Below are 17827 nucleotides of genomic sequence, written 5' to 3' on the forward strand. Positions count from 1 at the left end.
AACCTTTCGTATGCCCCACGAAATCTGTCAGAGTCACTCGTGCGTCCTCAAAAAAGGTGACCTAATCATGCCCAATCATGCCTTTTCAGTTTCCAAGTAACCATTGTGACTACTATCACACTACCCCATGCCTTGAAAAAGGTAACTAATGATTACCCCTTTTCATGAGTTATAAATAATCCCCAAATTATCTCAGCCATTATAAATAATCCCCAAATTTACCTTTTCACTTTTTACTCGCTATTTTCTTGCCAAGAACCCTCAAGAACTTTAACCCAGAGCTCATAAACTTTGAAGATCATCCATCACTTGTTCTAAAGATCCTCTGTTCGCACGTCCAAAGTTGCTTCATTTTAGAACCTCTGATATTCATCTAGGTAAATTTCTTCAACTTTCAAGCTCTTTGACATGCCATGCATACTGCTACATGCTTGTTTTGAGTTCTGAAATATTTCGTGTTCTTGGGTAGAAATGCATGAGGATTGTGTGTATACTGATTGATGCATGATAGGGTAGCATAGTTTTGCTCTGTAGGATTTAGGAGCCAGTTTAATAGTCAAGATTGTAAGTTTAGGGCGTAAATTCGAAGTAAAAATTCAATTTTTAGGCTAGTTGAAAAACTGGGTTTTTCCCGCCCCTTCAGAGTCAAAAAAGCTATTTTTCCAAAAACTTTTTATTTCCGCTTTTCAATTTGTTTTTCAAACTGCTCGCATAGAACTTAGTGTTTCTGTTAGAATGCTACTGGTCGTAGACGTGAGCAACGTTATTCCAACTTTTAACATAAGCTCTCAAGTTGTGCGTCTTATCTCCTCCTTTCTCTATTCGTAACTTACATGCAAGATCCGTGGGGAGGATAAAGACCTATCGACGATGACTTATTGGTTCAACTGCTTGAGTACGAGGAGCAACCATCGTCACTTATACCCAACATTCCATTTTCTCATGTTACTTTAAACACTCCACCTGCCCTTACTCAAAATATGGCTCGTTCTAAAACCAAAGCCCAGAAAAAGAAAACCCCCAATCCTTCACATCAACTTGCTCCTCGGGCTGAAACTCCCTCAACCAGGGGTCGAGCTGAAAATACTCCTGACCCTAATATCCAAACACATACTTAGCCCCGACATGCAATTCAGCCAGATGTTGAGTGGTATTTAGTACCTGAGAGCTGAGTGACGATCATGATAAGTATGGTCTCATGAGGGTGACCTTAGTCCGACCCAACCAAGACCAACGGGCGAACCTACCCGAAGGCGCCTTCAGTGCCTGGTCGAGGTTCCACATTGAGGTAGGGGCTACCTTGCCTCTTCATTCATTTTTCCAAGGGGTGGCCAACTATTTTGGAGTTTCCCCTTTTCAAATAACTCCAAATGGATATAGAATGCTTGCAGCACTCTATATCCTGTACAGCCACAAAAATGGCCCGTGCCAACTCCTCATGAGGTTAACTACTTGTTTGACTTCAAGTCTAACCCCAACCAAGAAGGCACGGGGTTTTTTAATTTCTGTCATCAGGAAACTGGGTGCACCTTCCTGACTGACGCCACCCATATATCGAATGTCGGGAGGTACTACCAGGATTACTTCCTCACAACCGACATGGTTGCACACAATCTGGCATTCACGCAAGGAGGTAAAACTTTTGTACCACTGGCTGTTGATATTTATTTAGTGTTCTCCTCCACATTCTCTTAAACTTTTAATGCCTTCCAGGCCCATGGCTGCGACCAAACCCAACTCCAGACATGTAGTTGAGATCAGCCCTCTTGGCCAGCATGACTGACGTAGAAAAAAGCGTCAAACATCTGGTCACAGAGGCTAACCTAAGACTGGTTGGCCTTTTGGCCCCTCATCAGGACATGAGGTAGTCAACAGCAGGGAGTGCCACAGCCGAGGAGGAACCCGAGTAGCAACCACCAGTGTCACATCCTCGAAGGAGACAGACCGGGGTCATGATCAGGGAACCTATTGGCACTCCTCCAACAGAGAGGCCCTCTGCCCCCTTGGAGAAGGGGAAAAAGAAGGCCACCGAGCCTGTCGAACACTTGGACGAGTCTTCAAATGAGAATGGTACAGTTTTTTCAATTTTAGATAGCTTGCCAATTCCCTGTCACCTATTTGACGGGGACGGAAATTTTAAATATGCTCCAAATTTAGGTCTAGACTTCTTCATGTCAGAGAGTGAGTGTGAGACTAGTAGAGTCTATAGTATAGCGACCACTAATAATAGCTCGGGTATTTCACTTAGAATTTTTCTCTATTTCTTTTGCTGGTGTAATATACTTAGTCATTTATGCTATCTCACTATTCGACCTTTTGCTTCTTTTCTAGACATGGACTCCGTGAACGTGTTTGACATTTACAGCACTCCCGAGACTCCCGCGGCTCCCCCGAGCAAAAAGAAGGCAAGCAAGAGGCATCCTGGGGAAAGCAGCAAAGCGCCTCAGGCTAAGAAGCCTCGCAATGCAGGCCTCCCGGAGGACGGGCCGTCAGTCACTGCAACTCCACCCTCTCCTCATGAGCAGCAGACTCCCCCTGCTCTAGCCGGATCGACTCCATCTCTAGCGGCCCCAACCGATCAAACTCAGCAGGCCGGTCCTGCTTCGACTGGGGGCGACATAACTAGTCGCGGCTTCAAATCGGTCAAGGACAGGGTTGTAAAAATTATAAAGCATGACTGCTGCCAAGAGGCGATGGCCGCGACAGAGGCGATGGACATCGACCATGTCTTAAACTGCGCCTTGAACGAGTTTACCAGTGTAAGTCATCTTTTTCTACAGAGACAGCCCTTCTATGTTCTACAGTTAGTCTAACTTCTGCTCTGACCGCAGGCAATGCTGACCCTTACTGTCAATCGTCTCCGCTCGGGTGCTGTTACCGAGGAGGCCAAATCTTTGGAGCAACGACACGCTAATGTACTCAAAGCGCCGCAGTGAAATATGTCGAACAACTTGCAGTGGTACTTGAGGAGAAGAATAAACTGGCTGAGGAGTTGAAGGAGAAGAAAAAGTCTCTGGACAAAGCCATCGATCAGAGGGACCAGTTCAAGGAGTCCAACCACGTCAATTATCGCGCAGTTAAACAGCTCGAGGAGGACTTGGCTGCGAGTAGATAGGAGAATACAACCTTGGAGGGCCAGATTGAGGAGCTTGAGAAAGCCAATGCCAGAAATTTGGAAAGGTACAAGAATGCCACTCTCCAATGCTTCTACGATTTCTGGAAGCACAACCAGGGTGCCAACTTCAATTACCTTCATGAGAATGCAAGAAACGCCAAGCTCGCTCACTGTGCTGCTCGACTGGTAGAGGAAGAAAGAGCGAGGATTCCTTCTTCCCCTGAGATCTCGCTGGCCACTGGGATGGACGGGGCAGACAATGAGGTTGCAGACGTCGTCGATCAGAGCCCTCATAAAGATCCTACAGCTCCTCAAGATGCTTCAGCTCCTTAGTGTTTTTCTGTTTTTATTTTTATCTTTTTAACTGCACGACCTACGGGTCGTGATGTAAAGACAATATATTTTTTATTCCTACATGGGCAGCCTTTACTTTTATTTGAACAATTACATTCGAGCAGCGACTGCTCGCGGTGTAAAAGGATACATTTTGATATTATAATATATTTGCATCTTATTATAACATCTGTTCGCATGACTGAACTTAGCATAGCACTTAGGTTTGATTTAACAAAATAACAAAATTTTGAAAAATACTCTAAGTACCCTAGCATGCTTTCACTTATTTTGCTCATGTGTTTACATACCTTTTAACGATATGCTTTGTTTACTTGTACCTTATATGCCCCCCAAGTGATCGAGGAGCTTTAGGTCCTTGGTCACTTGCCTTAACCAGAAGCTGTTCGAACATTACTGCTCGTAGCAATATGATTAGAATTATAATACAGCAAAACAACACACGTAATGAGCAAATACTTGTATTAAATACAATAATTGGCAAGAAATGACTGGCTGTGCACAGTCCCTTTTATTTCTCATAATAAATGGACTAAACATGTGTGTACGAGTGATCAATAAGATCTTACACTTATAAGAGATCAGTCACATAAAATGACCAACCCTTTTTCAAAACTTGTAAAAAGTAAAATAAATACAAGCCAATTCTTTAAGAAGAATTGTTCATTGATAATAATTGTGCAGGTGTTCTCCATTCCAATAGCGAGGAACGAGATCTCTGTTTAAGCATGCAAGTTTATAAGTGCTTGGGTGAAGGACCTCATTGATCTGGTATGGCCCTTCCCAATTAGGCCCGAGTACTCCAGCAGCTTGGTCGCGGGTGTTTAGAAAAACTCTTCGGAGTACAAGATCTCCAACATTGAATTTTCTTTCTCATACTTTCGAGTTGAAATACCGTGCGACCTTCTGCTGGTACGTAGCTACTCAGAGTTGGGCTTGGTCACGCTTTTCATCGATTGAGTCCAGGGATTCCATCAATAGCTGGCTATTAAAGTCTTGGTCGTATGCTAATCTGCGGTGCAAGGGTGGATCCAACTCGACAGGTAACATAGCTTCATACCCATATGCCAAATAAAACGAGGTATGACTTGTTGTTGTTCGGTGGGGAGTTCTGTACGACCAGAGCACTTCAAGCAATTGTTCTGGCCACACTCCCTTAGCTTCTTCAAGTATTTTCTTCAGGGTATCCTTTAAGGTTTAGTTAACTGCTTCAACCTGCCCATTCGCTTGGGGAAGAGTGACTGAAGAAAAGCTTTTGATAATACCATGCCGTTTGTAGAAGTCCGTGAACAGATCACTGTCAAATTGGGTGCCGTTATCCGTGACGATTTTTCTTGGCAATCCATATCGACAAACGATGTTCTTGACTACGAATTCAAGCACTTTCTTGGTCGTTATGGTTGCGAGTGGCTCAGCTTCTGCCCATTTGGTGAAGTAATCGACGGCAACCACTGCATACTTTAGACCACCTTTCCCTGTAGGCAAAGATCCAATTAGATCTATTCCCCAAACTGAGAAGGGCCATGGACTCTGCATTTGCTTTAACTCGTTGGGGCTGCTCGTGGGATTTTGGAAAATCTCTTGGAAAATCTCTGACACTTGTCACATCTCCGCACGAACTTCATTGAGTCTTCATTGATGGTTGGCCAGAAATATCCTTGCCTTAGGATCTTTTTTGATAAACTTTGCCCCCCAGTGTGGTCCCCGCAAAAACCTTCGTGCACCTCTTTCATAAAATCTTTGACTTTCTCCTTTATAATGCATCTGAGGAGTGGCATTGAGTATCCCCTTCGGTACAAGATTCCATCGACCAAGATATACCTAGCATCTTGCCGTTGAAGGGTCCTGACTTTGTTTCTGTCCGCTGGCAGCACGCTGGTTGACAGATACTCTACATATGGTGCCATACACGTAGCTGCCATCTAGATTACCAGAGTGGTTTCTGCTGCTTGGATGCTTGGTAGTGATAGTCGTTCGACTGGCACTATGTTCAGAGTATCAGCATCCTTCGCACTTGCCAATTTTTCTAATGCGTTAGCGTTGGAATTCTGATCGTGAGGTACTTGCTAGAGACTGTATCTGTCGAACTGGGCTAACAGATCCTTTGTTTTGTTCAGATAGGCAACCTTCTTCAAACCTCGCGCCTGGTACTGTCCCAGGACCTGATTCACCACCAGCTGAGAATCACTATAGATGTTAAGCACTTTTATATTCATATCCTTGGCTAACCATAATCCAGCGAGTAGTGCTTCATATTCGGCCTCATTGTTAGAAGCAGTGAAGTCAAACCTGATCGCACAATGAAACCGATGCCCTTCTGGCATTATCAGTATTACTCCTGCCCTAGCATGGGACTCATTAGAAGAACCATCCGTGAACAATTTCCACATGGGAGCTTGGATTTAACATTTAGGCTCGCTGGGCTCTTCCATCTGTTCGCTATTCGTGAGCTCTTTGAATTCCGCGATGAAGTCAGCCAAGGCTTGTCCTTTTATCCCTGTTTGCAGCAAGTAAGATATGTCGAACTGCCCGAGTTTGATTGCCTGAGTTCGATTTCCAAACCATAAATGGTCTGGTTGCATGGCTCCAGGTCTTTCACAGACAACTTCATCCTTTCCAAGGAGGACTTGTATAGGATGTTGACCGAACTTCCTGTATCACCAACACCCTTTTCACCATCATGTTTGCGATTTGTATGTCCATGACCAGCGGATCGGAGTGTGGGAATCGCACGTGATGGGCGTCGTCGTCAAAGAAGGTAATCAGTTCCTCCTCTGTTTGAGCCTTTTTTGGTGCTTGATCCTCAATACTCATCATCTCGATGTCCTGGTCGTGGCACAGGGTTCGAGCATATCGTTCCCTCTCTTTCCACTATCTCCTGCAAGATGTGGGCCTACGTAGATGGTGAGTAGTGTACCTACCATGGGAGCTGGCTGTAAAGGTGGCGATCATTGGCGTGCAGGCACCGACTCGTTGCCACCTTGAGCCTCTCGCTGAGAACCTCCTGCGGCTCGTACATATCTTCTTAAATGTCCCTGTCTTATCAGGAACTCAATTTCTTCCTTTAGTTGGTTAAACTCGTTAGTGTCGTACCCGTAATCATTTTGAAAACGACAGAACTTTGTTGCATCTCTCTTGGAGATATCTTTCTTATAGGTGCGGGTCGTTTGTAGGGCACGCTTGAGCTGGTCGCCTGGTAGACCTCAGCTCAGCTTTCAACAAGGGCAGTGTAGTTGGTTAATCTCAGTTCATACCGATTACCTTTTTGGGAGCTTACTCTCAGAGGTCGAGGATTCCTTGTTCGCCTACTTCCCACCATTCCAACCATTGCCATTCTCGTTGCCTTTTTCGTTTCCATTGGGTTTTTTGGACCCATTGGCAGCTTTGAAGGGTTCTTCCTTGGGCCCCTTGTCTTTTGTTGGCGATTTCCCTTTGTTGGCAATCGCATCTTCGAGCTTGATGTACCGATCAGCTCGATCTAAGAATTCCTGGGTGCTTCTTACCGCATTCATTCTGAGGCTGCTCCAAAGGGGTGAATGGCATCTAACCCCAGAAGTTAGGGCCATCATCTTACCTTCATTGCCCATAGTCTTGGCTCCAACTGCAGCTCGCATGAAGCGTTGAACATATTCCTTCAAGGGCTCCCCCTCTTTCTGGCGTATCTCGACCAGTTGGTTCACCTTAGTAGGATGCACACGACCCGCATAGAACTGTCTGTAAAACTCCTTTACGAACATTTCCCATGATACTATGCTGACAGGAGGGAACTTAAAGAACCACTCCTGGGCAGTGTCAGATAGTGTTGCTGGGAAGATACGACAGCGGGCATCTTCTGACACCTTTTGTATATCCAATTGTATCTCAAACTTATTAACGTGAGTTACTGGGTCTCCATACCCATCGAAATTTGGCAGTGTTGGCATCTTGAACTTACTGGGGATTTCAGCCACAGCAATCCTCTGTATGAAGGGGGTGCCTCTCCTCTGATCGTACTCAATGTGGGATGTTCGTTCCCCGACCTGCTGCTGCACAACCTGGTTCAGGGCATCGATTTGAGCCTGAACAGCTTCTAGGATTCCTGGGGCCTCTGGTGCGGGGGGAATGTTCTCATCATGCCTTTCTTAATGGTCGTTAAGTACATCCCTCAAATCATCGTCTCTTCATCACTGCTTGCTGGCTCTGAGCCGACTAAAGACGTTATTCTGCATGGGCTACCCCCCAGCGTTATGACCCGTTGGTCGGTCTTCTCTAGGTGGGGGGCTTCTGCCTCCACCTCTCTCTTTGTTCCTCCGACTAGTATTTCCTTTGCCAGAGTCGGCTTCATTGTAGCCGTGGCCATCTCTGAATCGTGGCTGGCTATGGTGCGACCGACTATTCCCTCTATTGCCTCCTTGGGTTGGCATTTCCCGAGCGTTAGGGGGAGGCCTGCGCTGGTCGGTGGGTCCCCGTGCATTGTTATGCCGTGGGAGGCCCCTGACCGCAAAGCCTGTCTCTGAGTTTCTCCTATTGGCAGAAGGACGTTGCCCCCTGCTCGGTGGATGTGACTCTTCATCCTCTAGGCGTCAAGGGCTGCGGGGCGGGTGCCCGGACCTATTCTGACTCGAGCGCGGGGGATTTTCTCGACCAGCCTAAGATGGAGGCTGCTGCTCAGGATCCCTAGGTGGGACATCATCCGGAGCCATAGGTGGCTACTCCGGCCTCTGAGGGCTTACTGCCTAGAGCGGAGGACTAGGATTGGGACCCCTTTGAGGTGGCCCGTTTGGTGTCTGATCTGGCTAGGAGGCTAGCGCAGCTTGATTCCTAGCCAGCGGGATGGCTGCTTCAAGTGCGGGCATGGCATCCCTCTGTCGACGGTCCTTCTCAGCCTGCCGCTCGCTCAACTCCTGACGTTGGCGTTCTATTTCTCTTTACTGCAACTCCATTATCTCGGCAGCATTCTCTTGATTGGCCCTCAGATTGGCCAACTCATCCTGCAACACCCCCAGTGTTGCCTTCAGGGTCTCAAAATCTAACTCCTCCTCATCAAACTCCAAATGCGGTTCATCCTCAGCCACATTTGGGGGAGGAGGCTGGGATGATGCAGAGGCAGCAGCCTGTCTGGTCTTCTTGGATGTTTTTGCCATTAGATTCTTTCACAAGCTCTCAATGAAAGCGCAAGAATGTTGACCCTCAATTAGCCAATGACGCGGAGTCAAATATACGACAGGAAAATAGTACGATGCTTGAGAATACAATATAATGGAAACTAAAGGACACCAAAAATTATAGTGGTTCGGCCCCAAAGATTGGTAATGACCAACGTCCACTTGATACTATTATTAATGTTGAGCTTCAAAGGCATGATCAAAGAACTAGGGTTCTTGAGTTTCACAAACCTTAGAAGGAGAAACAATATAGACGATGGATAATAGCAATACAATTCTCTTCTTCTCAGATCAGAAAAGTGGATTCAAAAAAAGATCAAAAGATCCCCCCTTGAGCTATTTCTTGTATATTTATAGGCTCAAGGAGGGTTACCTGAGTCAATTAATCATATCTTTCCTTAATAAACGGATATTCAGGTTATAATGAAGAGATATTCTCGGCAATTATTACAACTATATAAATTTATAAATAAATAAACGGAGTATGCGACCAGGCTGGTCGTATATAAAACTTGAACCTCGCATATGGAAGTATCTCTGGTCGATAGGCAAGTAGCATCTCTGCCACGTGCCGACCACGTGTTGAAAATTCTTGTCATGTCATCCACAGCTGTTTTTTAGATAAGCAATTATAATTTTTAAATTATAATTAATTAAATATTTAATTTTAAAAATGTATATTGATTTTAATTAATTACTAGAATAAATTAAATATCTTTATTTGAGTGAGAGATAATAATCTGATAACTTCAAATTAGATTTAAAAGATAGATATTTATTCAAATAATTAATTATATTTGATAATTAGATAAAAAGATATTTAATTTAAATTTGAATTCAAATTTGAATTAGTTATGAGGTTGTTAGATTTTTTCTAACAATGTAGTTTGAATAAATAATTAAATAAAAATAGAAAAATCAAATATCCCTAAAATTAAGGGTGGTACACGACCACACAGTCCATGGACTGTGTGTGGCGTGTATTGCATGATTTTCGGGGATAGATTTTTCAATTTTATTCATTTAATTAATTAATTAATGGAAGATTCAAAAATTAGTTTTTGGATATTTTCATTAATGAGATAATTAATTAATTAAAAGATAAATTGTAAATTGGTTACTGATTTGTTTTTTAAAAAAACTTAAATATTTTCTATTTAAGTAAGACTTATCAGAAAATAGATAGAAGAAGTTTTTCGCTCTGAATAAGAAAAGAACGTTACTTTTCTTTCTCTCCCTGAGAAAGATAAAGAACCAATCTCAAGCCTGTTATCTTGATCTCATGTGTTGAGTACATCAAGTAGAATCATAAATTTACCATCATTTATTCTCTAAGTGCCCACACACTTCTTGAGGTGTAGAGAACACTATGGAAGATCTTGAGGTGAGTACCTGGGAGCTGCTTGGATAGGAAGATCGTTCTTATTACAAAAAGATAGCAAGGAGACTTGATAGGCTTCAAGAGGTATGATTTCTATCCTTATCTTGCTTATGATTAATGTATGTATATTAATGGATCTGCATATTTAAAGGTAGTTTAAATATGTTACAAAAATTTTGTTGTACACTGGGCCAACCCCACCACCAATCCACTATGCATTAGGAAACTTGTTCCAAACAATTGGCACCAGAGCGGTCATTAAATACTATGTGGGCATAAAATGCATTCTTATGTTATTGTAATATATGTGAATGGATGGACGTATGTATGATTAAAGATTATTCTTAAGTGTCATTAATTATATGGTGTTTTGGGTTTAGGAATTGTTCTTAAAATTCTAGATGAAAAATGTAAGCCATTTTGGGGCATAGGAATTTTTTGTAATTTAAAATTCTACATTAAATTATTCGAAACAATTCTGTAAGGCTCAAGCCCCAAGTTCCGTGCCCTAAAGCCCGAGCCTCACCCATCCGCGCGCGTGCGCCCCTGCGCACCTCGCTAGCACGCCCCTGTGCCTACACCAGCCGCATGCACTCGCTCCCCTACGCCTGCCAGCCCCTCGCGCCCATGCTGAACCACCAGCAGCAGCCCGTGCGCCCCCGCCACACCTCCCAGTTGCTTGCCTCCAGCCCCATGCCGAGCCTTATGCCGTAGCCCTAGGCTTTCGAAACCCTAGGGCATGCATCAATGTTATTCATTTAAATTATGGGCCTAATTAATTTTAGCCTATAATTAAAATTGTTTTTATTTTGAATTAATTGTATGAGCCCAAATTCAAAACTAGGCCTAATAACTTATCGGGCATTAAAGCCCAGGTTAATTATTCTTAAAATTTGTTTAAGATAATTAAAAGTTATTTTAATTCAAAATTAAATGGATCAAGACTACTTGTGAATGCCCAAAGTTGAAGATATAGTTCTCTTTTGGTTTTATTTAGTCTCTTACATTTTTGTGTATATTTTTGTAAGTGTTGTAATTTTTCTAGACATACCTAAGACACCCGACCCGCATTGATTTATTTATTTGAATGTTTGAATGTGATTAAATTGTTTAATACTTTATCATGCATTTTTGACATGCCATACATATAACCCACACAGTATTTAAAATTATGCATGCATCTCATATGAGTAGAAACATGCCTTAGGATTGTCCTTTGTGCTTATATGCTTTAAGTGATGGACCATATAATAATGAATCTTGTTTTAACTAGTTCTAGAGCGAAAATAGATTTTAAAAGTTGTTTAATTTGTAGTTTATAATAAAATTATTTTATTAAATAAATAAATGATATTCCTAGTAATTATAGCAAAGTAAAATTGAATTAATTAGGGCATAGTTCTATAATTTTAATTTTGCTTAATAGGATTAGTAATTATTAAAATATCATTTGGTAAAAATAGATCAATTTATTTTTACAAAACCAATTAAAAAGCATAGGATGTTTTGAGAAAACACATTTTAAAATAGTGAGTGGGAGAGGGAGTTATGATAATAAATCCCATGGTCTCCATTATGAGTTCACACTAAGGTTGCATGGAGAGGGCCTCGTGGCACCTTTGCATATATCCCCCTAAGGAAGGCTTCCGACTGTGTTATTCTCAAGGCAAACTTCATTTTGAAGAATAGGATTTAATGATGTATTTCAAGTTTGACTGACCCTAAGGCACACTCTTGAGTTAAGTCTTTGATCTAAAATAATGGGTTACACTCACAAGGTACATTATGCTTTCGAGCGGACTAGTGTATTCTTGACCAAACAATCAGATGTTTATAAGTCTAAAGAGAAATATTGATTTAAGTTTTCACTTATAAATTTGAGAACTTGTCTCAAAATTAATTTGGAATTAGTCTGACCTACCCTAAGGTTGGTTCATTAATGTTCAAATTAATGAATCGTGGAATTAGTAATTATTTTTTATGTGTTCTTTAATTGTTGCATTCATGCATCACGTTTACTATTGTGAAAATTACTGATATTTATTATATGCATAAATTCATTATTGTTTATTTATTTATATTCAGCAATTATGTCTAGCTCAAATCTTATATCTACTTTACTTGCAAATGAAAAGTTGACTGGTGAAAACTACATGAAATGGAAATCAAACTTGAACATTGTATTAATATGTGAGAACCACAAATTTGTCTTGACTGAGGAATGTCCTGAACTCCCTCCCACTACTGCTACCAAAACAGCAAGGGAAAAGTGTGATAATTGGATCTTATCAAACAGCAAAGAAAAGTAATATATGCCTTCGATTATGAGCGATGTGCTAAGAGAGAAGTTTGAGAACACTGAAAATGCTTATGAGATCTGGGGTATCCTTCAAGATATGTTTGGGCAGCAGTCAGACCAGTGCAGGCATGAGGCCACCAGATCCTACATGACCAAGAAAATGAAGAAATGAGTTTCTGTCAGAGAACATGTATTAGACAAGATCAATATAATGCACGATGCCATTATCCATGGGGCAATCATTGATGAAATGACTCAAGTAAACATTATACTTGAATCGATTTCTCCAACTTTTAAAGGTTTCACAACCAACTATGTCATGAACGAATTATCATATAACATGACACAGCTATTGAATGAATTGCAAAATTATGAATCTCTTAACAAAGGTTTTGAGAAAGAAGGAGAAGAAAATGTTGATGATTCTAACCCATCCTCTTCAAAGGCTAAAACCAACAAGAGGAAAAATGGAAATGGCAAGGACAAGGAGAAAGACAAGAATTCAAAGAAGCCTAAAAAGTCATCCAAAGGTAAAGAAAACAAGAACACCAAAAACCTCCAAAAGGAAGACCCCAAATGGGACTTTCTTTCACTGTGGAGTAGATGGTCACTGGAAGAGAAATTGTCCAAACTATCTCACTGACCTAAAAGAGAAAAAGAAAGGTAAATTTTATTTACTTGTCTAGAAGCTTGTTTAGTGGAAGACAATTCCTCATCCTGGATAATAGATTCAAGAGCCACTAACCGTGTTTGTTTTTCTCTACAGATTCTTAGTTCGATGAAGAAGCTTGCTGATGAAAAGGTGACTATGAGAGTAGGCAGTGGTCAGATTGTCTCTACAGCAGCAGTTGGAACCGCCCATTTGGAATTTGAGAAGAATAAATTTCTTGTTTTAGAGAATGTTTATTATATTCTTGGATTTTCTAGAAACTTAATTTCTGTTTCAATGTTTCATGAACAAGGCTTTAAAATTTCTTTTAATAATGATTTGATTGTTATTTCAAGATATGGTTTTAAGATATGTTCTGCAAAATCTATTGATGCACTTTATAAAATGTAAGCTAAAGAGAAATCTGGTTATAATTCTGAATTATTTAAAACAGCTAATCCTAGATCTATTAAACGACAAAAGACTAATTCTGATAGTGAAACACATCTATGGCACTGGAGATTTGCCCATATTGGTCAAGATAGAATTAATAGGCTTGTAAAGGATGGCCCTTTAAGAGAACAATCTATTGGGTCTCTGAATTCAGTCTAGAAGGCAAAATGACCAAGAGACATTTCTCTGCTAAAGGTTCAAGAGCTACAGAACCACTTCAGCTGGTACATATGGATGTTTTTGGTCCACTTAATGTTCAAGCAAGAGGAGGTTATGAATACTTCGACACTTTCATTGACGATTATTCAAGATATGGTTTCCTATACTTAATCTAAAGAAAATCTAAACTTTTTGGAAAGTTCATAGAATTTCAAGCAGAGGCTGAAAAGCAATTAGGTAAATCACTAAAAGTTCTTCAATCGGATCGAGCAGGAGAGTACTTGGATTTTGATTTCGAGGACAATCTGTGTGAGCATGGTATTCAATTCCAACTCATGGCACCTGGAACGCCACAAAAAAATGGTGTTTCAGAAAGACAGAACAGAACGTTATTAGAAATGGTTAGATCAATGATGAGTTTCTCATCATTATCATTGTCATTCTGGGGCTATGTGATTCAATGTGCTCTATACATATTGAATGTTGTTCCATCTATTATCCAAAAGACACCCATGGAATTATGGAATGGTTGCAAACCTAGGTTACACCATTTTCGAATTTGGGGGTGTCCTGCACACGCGCTTAAAGGAATAACCGGGAAGGTGGAATCTCACTCAGAAGTGTACAAGTTTGTGGGACATTCCAAAGAGACTAGAGGTAGAATTTTCTATAGTCCAAAAGAAAATAAAACATTTGTATCAACAAATGCAATTTTTTTTAAACATGACTATGATAAAAACCACAAACCTCGCAATAAGGTTGTACTGGAGCAAATGGTCTCGAATGAAGTTGCAAAGTCACCAGCAACAACCAATGAAAAATGGCAAGAGGAAACTTCTAGTTCTAGTCAAAATAGTAGAGAGCCTCATCGTAGTGGGAAGGTTAGTAAGCAACCCACTCGCTATGAACACGAAGTTCAAATGCTTGTGTCTATGACAAAGAAAGACAATCCATTGACATTTAAAGATGCAATGAATAATTCTAAAACTGACCAATGGGAAGAAGCCATGAACCAAGAAATAGAATCAATGTATTCCAATTCTGTCTGGGTTCTTGAAGATCCACCTAAGAATATCAAACCCATTGGTGCAAGTGGACATCCAAGAAGAAAAGAGGAGCGGATGGGAAAGTAGAGACTTTCAAAGCAAGAAGGGGTTGATTCTGAAGAAACCTTTTCTCCTGTAGCCATGCTAAAATCCATTCGTATACTCTTGTCCATTGCTGCATGCATGGATTATGAGATTTGGCAAATGGATGTCAAAACAACTTTTCAGAATGGCTACCTTGACGAAACCATTTACATGTCTCAATAAGAAGGGTTCGAAGTAAAAGGTCAAGAGAAAAAACATTGCAAGCTTCTTAGGTCCATCTGTAGACTCAAACAAGCTTCTAGATCTTGGAATCTAATATTTGATGACACAATTAAAAAGTTTGGATTTTAACAAAACGTTGATGAACCTTGTGTCTATAAACAAATCAAAGATGGTGTAGTGGTATTCCTCGTTTTTTTTATGTTGATGATATATTATTGATTGGAAATGACGTAACATCATTATCAAAGTTAAAGAACTGGTTAGCTGAACAATTCCAAATGAAATATTTGGGAAATGAAAGTATGTTTTGGGCATTAAAAATCTTAGAGATAGACAGAACGAAACTTTGGCACACTCTCAAGCAACTTATATTGATAAAGTGCAAGAACACTTTAATATGAAAAACCCCAAAAAGGGTGATATGCCAACCCGTTCTGGAGTATTCCTTTCCAAGGAGTAGTGTCCCAAAACACCTCAGGAAGAGGAAGATATGTGACAGTATCCCTACGCCTCAGCGATAGGCAGTCTAATGTACACCATGTTTTGTACAAGACCTGACATATGTTATGCAGTAAGGACAATCAGCCGTTATCAATCCAATCCTGGATTGAGTCATTCTATTGCAGTGAAGAATATTCTCAAGTATCTTAGAAATACTAGAGATTATATGCTTGTATATTCTGGTGGAGACCTGAACCCCACTAGTTATTTTTTTTATTATTTTCAATCAGACAAAGATAGTCGAAAATCGACTTCTGGATCAGTGTTTACTCACGGAGGAGGATCAGTAGTCTTGCAAAGTATTAAACAAATCAGCATTGTAGACTCCACCATGGAAGCCGAGTATATAGCAGCTTGTAAAGCACCTAAGGAGGTTGTGTGGCTCAAAAAGTTCTATTCCGATCTGGAAGTAGTGCTAGAAGTGGATAAGCCACTAGTCTTATACTGTGACAACAGTGGGGCAGTACCTAACTCAAAGGAACCACGGTGTCACAAGAGGGGAAAACACATCGAGAGGAAGTATCTCTTACTTTGGGAGATAGTTTATCGAGGAGATGATGTAGTTATGATGATAGCTTTAGAGCATATTCTTGTAGATCCTATCACAAAGACTTTATCCATAAAAGATTTTATGGAGCATGTAAGAAACATGGAATGAGAGAGATGCCTCATTTACTTTAGGGCAAGTGGGAGATTGTTGGGAATTATGCCCTGAAAGAATATGTAGTAGACATTGTTTTTAAGAAATAAATAAATAAATTGAATTTGTTATGCATATATTTTATGGACTATATTATTCTGTGATAATATTATGTAAATATTAGAAAAATTCCTAAGTTCATATATGTGATCTCAAACACGTATTAGTATGGGAGGATTGTGTTTGCGATAAATGAACTTGAATAGTTCGCACTAAAATAAAGTTATGGAATCTTTAGAATAATTATGCAAGTACAGTCCCCTAGTATTATGAATACATGTGATCTAGATCAGGATCACTAGTGTAGTATGACACTTTAGTGAAGGTACTTTATATTTCAGAGAATATATAGAACTGTACCAGATATGTTTATTAATACTTAGTTAAATACCATTTCGAAGTATTAATTAAATATATCAACTAATGATCATATACAAATAGATATTAATCCTAAAGTTACTATGAACTCCTGTTTATGTTATATGAGTTCTTTGATTCACTCATTAGGGTTTGTCAGAATGATCAGGCTATAAACTTTTGTTTTGGGAACTCATTAATGTAAATGGCTGGAGGCATAGTCTTCAGATATGGAATCTATCCCTTCTCACAAGAGATTGAATAATGGTTCTCTTAAGGGTTGCTTTTTGGACTGAAAGGTTATTGAGTTCAAATTCATAATTCAGTGATTAATTAACCTTCACTAGTAAAGTCAATGGTACTTAAGGAAACAAGAGATAATTAAAATGGTAAAATGGTAATTTTATTCCTGATTAATTATAAACCATTATTAGAGGGTTAATTTGTATGTAATGATTATATCAATGGACACTTTATTGTTATAAAGTACTCAGTAAATGAAATGTCTATAATTACAGGAGTGCAGTCTAATATTTATGGTGGAATAATCATGATATTAATAAATTAAGATTATTTAATAAAAGAGTTTAATTAATAATCATAAATTTATTGGAGCTTGGAATTATAGGTCCATAGGTCCCCACAACGGCTCTATCAACACTATTAAAGGTAAGAGTTGATATAAAGGAAAAATGGTTAAACGAAATATTTAAGAGGACATTTGTTCTTCGGGCCAAATATGCAATTATATGATAATAGTGATTAATTAATTAATTAAAAATTAGTTGTAATTAACAAAATTAGTTAATATTTAATTATCATGTAATTTTCGAAATTATGTTAATAATTAAATTGATTTTCAAATTTTAATTAATTATAATTTTTGAAATTATAATTAATTAAATATTTAATTTTTTAAATTTATATTGATTTTAATTAATTGGTAGAATTAATTAAACATCTTTATTTGAGTGGGAGATAATAACCTGATAAGTTCAAATTAGATTTGAATTTAAAAGATAGATATTTATTCAAATAACTAATTACATTTCATAATTTGTTAAAAAGATATTTAATTTAAATTTGAATTAGTTATGAGGTTGTTAGATTTTTTCTAACAAGGTAGTTTGAATGAATAATTAAATAAAAATAGAAAAATTAAATATCCCTAAAATTAAGGGTGGTAAACGACCACACACAATCCATGGACTGTGTGTGGCATGTATTGCATGATTTTCAGGGATAAATTATTTTATTTTATTTATTTAATTAACTAATTAATGGAAGATTCAAAAATTAGTTTTTGGATACTTTCATTAATGAGATAATTAATTAATTTAAAGATAAATTTTAAATTGGTTACAGATTTATTTTTTTTTTAAATTAAAATATTTTCTATTTA

The sequence above is a fragment of the Humulus lupulus genome, chromosome 9, assembly GCF_963169125.1.
Source record: "Humulus lupulus chromosome 9, drHumLupu1.1, whole genome shotgun sequence".
Classification (NCBI taxonomy): Eukaryota; Viridiplantae; Streptophyta; class Magnoliopsida; order Rosales; family Cannabaceae; genus Humulus; species Humulus lupulus.